Genomic DNA, 3,266 nt, shown 5'->3' with positions numbered 1-3,266 from the left:
AAAGTTGATATGCATAGGTGCTCAAAACATGTGGAAACAGGTAATAAACAACTGGCAGAAATGCCAAGTCAATCCATTATAATTAAGTGACAGCTCAACAGACCCAAAATTTTGAATGAGCTAACGTATATATTATATAATATATATACGTTGTAACGCTTATGTATTAGTATACACTATACATTATACAATGTATTGCATATTATATATGTTATTATGCAAGAATTTGATATTTGTATAAAAATAAAGTTTCTCTTTTTCCCTTTTTTGCAGTTATCAACCAATGATGAGTGCAGCAGTTGCAGCAGGTTATCAAACAAGGGATTCTCTCAGCATTTGGTTGCTGGGAGAAATGATTCCGGCACTTGAGGGCAATCAATTACCCACCAATCGTCAAGTATTATGTCGTCTGTTCTTCGATTTGAAGATCAACAAACTGGATGTTCCAAGAAGCTGTTCAAATGTCATTGATGATGTACTTCAGTTTTGGCATATGGCTAACATTCCCACAAAGCACAAACCAAATGCAATTGCAAAACTTAAAGCTTTCTATCAGGAGTATGTCCTTCTTAGGAAAAACAAGGCATGGCGAACGGAGAGGCAGGGTCAATTGGAGACTGATTTTAGCCATAAACTGAATCAGCTATTTGATCTATCACATGCTAATTCTGAACAGCTTATCAAAATTCCACAGGATTTTGAGTTCCTTCAAGATCAACAAGGACCCAGGAAGATGATAATGACCGGAGAAGACTTGCAGTTCAAAAAGCGAGAAGAGAAACGACAGAAACGACAAGGTGAAGAGATGATTCGCATTGAAAAAGAACAGGAAGCAAAAAAACAGATGGTGATGAACCCTAATGAAGTGCTGGATGATTCATCACAATCAACAGGTGAAGAATCTGCAAATGATGATGAGCCTGTGGAGATTAACAAGTATTTCTCAAAACAAATCGATACGCCTGAAACATCAGGAGCAACAACTCCAATGACTATGAAGTTGGACAAACGTTGCATCGTAGAAGACCCTTTAGTTGCAGCAAGTTTGGATAGAACTGGAACTACACCACGTGAAGCAATGCACATCATTGGTCCTGCACTGAAAGCTGCTGGGGTCCCTGTAAGCAGACTGACACTGTCAACAACTTCACTTTATGAAGCTCGAAGGACAGCCCGCAAGTCAATTGGAGAAACTATTCAGGAAATCTTTTTGCCTGATACACCTCTTGTTGTACATTTTGATGTGAAGCTGATGCCAGACAATGATGGTACAATGGCTGATCGTTTGCCTGTTGTTGTATCTGGAAAAGACGTAGAAAACTTCTTGGCATTCCAAAACTTCAATCTGGTACTGGAATCCTGATGGGAGAAGCAGTCATTAAGTTCATCAATGAATGGGATGGTGTGTCTGAATGGCTTGCTGGATTATGTTTTGACACAACAAGCACAAATACAGGACTCCATATGGGTGCAATCACAATCATTCAAAATGCCTTAAACAAACGCCTACTGTATTTGGCTTGTCGGCATCACATATTTGAAATCATTGCTTCAGCTGTATTTGACACATTCTTTGTTGCATCTGGACCACAAATTGGCATTTTCGGTCGCTTTAAGAAGCATTGGACTTCCATTGACACAAGCAAGTTTGCATCACTTGCCACAAGCCTTGATGGCAGTGAGAAGGTTTGGTTTGAAAACAATCGCGACTCTGCAATAACTTTTCTTCGCAGTCAACTAATGGAAAAACAGCCAAGAGATGACTATTTGGAATTCATTAGACTGGCTCTCATCACACTTGGAGATAATGTGGAAGGACATGTAAAGTTCAGCCCACCTGGAGCATACCATCGTGCACGCTGGATGGCTAAAGGCATATACTGCCTCAAGATATCCTGTTTTCGCGACCAGTTTCAGCTATCTGCACATGAATTCCAGTCACTAAGACGTATTTGTCTCTTCACAGTCACCTTGTATGTAAAAGCATGGTTCACTGCAAATGATACTTGCAATGCACCTTCCAATGACTTACACCTTCTTCAGGCTATGGAAGACTACTCTGAAGTCGATCAAAAAGTTGCCAAGACAGCTCTGTCAAAATTGAGGAGTCATCTATGGTATTTGAGTGAAGATTTGGTTGGCTTAGTTCTCTTCTCTGACAAAATTGCAGTAAAGGTGAAAAAGGATGTGGTAATCTCCTTAGAAAAGCCTGAGATGAAAGAAGATGTGAGAGAGTTCATGTTCCTGCCAGTCACGCATTCAAAGGGAGGCAGCTAGCTGAGTTTGTGACAAGAAGGTCTCTCAATCTCTTCTGTGCTCTGAAGTTGTCAAAGGAGTTCCTTAAAAGCGATCCTGAAACATGGAGCTCGAATCAAGACTATATTCTTGCCCAATAAAAAGTTTCTGCACTACGTGTGGTCAATGATTGTGCTGAACGTGCCGTAAAGTTGGCAACAGATTTCAACCTTGCCCTCACTCATGATGAAGAACAGCGTCAGCTCATCTTCCAAGTGGTAGAACAACACAGGAAATTGATCAGAAAGCCACTGAAGAAACATTTCTTTGAGGACAACACAACCTAATGATATCTACTTAATATGATAAAGACAGTGGTTTATATCATGTGAAAACATTTGACATATGACTAATAATTTTCTTAATTGAAAAATATGTTTTTGGGTAATTAAATGATTTAAAAAGTAAAGCATTGAAAGCTATATTAAATCACTAGTTTTCCGAAAAATTGGTTCTTTTTTCATTTCTACATATGACTTGAGCTGACACTTAATGTATACTGATCCACCTGAAAGTTGTCACATTTGTTCATAATGTCCAACCTCACAAAATTAGAGGGTATGCGTTTTTGAAATAAATAACATTTTTCACACCATATAATTTCTGAACGGCCTAATATATATATATATATTGTTGCGAATATGGAATTTGGCCTCCATATCCGCTTGTAAATATTCCCCTATTTTCTCCAATACTCCCCAACTTTCCCCAATCCCCCATTCCCTAGTCCCATTGCATGTAAATAACAATCAGTAGAGCCGACCTTCCCCTTATTCCCCCATTAAATGTCGTGCCCAGGTCCACCGCACCACACGTAGACAACTTTCGGACATCTTCCTAGCTATTCTTATTCTATGTCAGTTAAGGCCTCGTCTCCATTAATTATGACTCTTCGTTGCACCAGAATGTGATTATATGGCATCAGTAGTGAGTTTAGGACCTTTCCCATACCTCCTCCCATCTTCTTCCCC

The sequence above is a fragment of the Myxine glutinosa genome, chromosome 2 (assembly GCF_964187855.1).
Source record: "Myxine glutinosa chromosome 2, kmMyxGlut1.1, whole genome shotgun sequence".
In the NCBI taxonomy this organism is placed as follows: Eukaryota; Metazoa; Chordata; class Myxini; order Myxiniformes; family Myxinidae; genus Myxine; species Myxine glutinosa.
Note: the sequence above shows the minus strand (reverse complement) of the source record.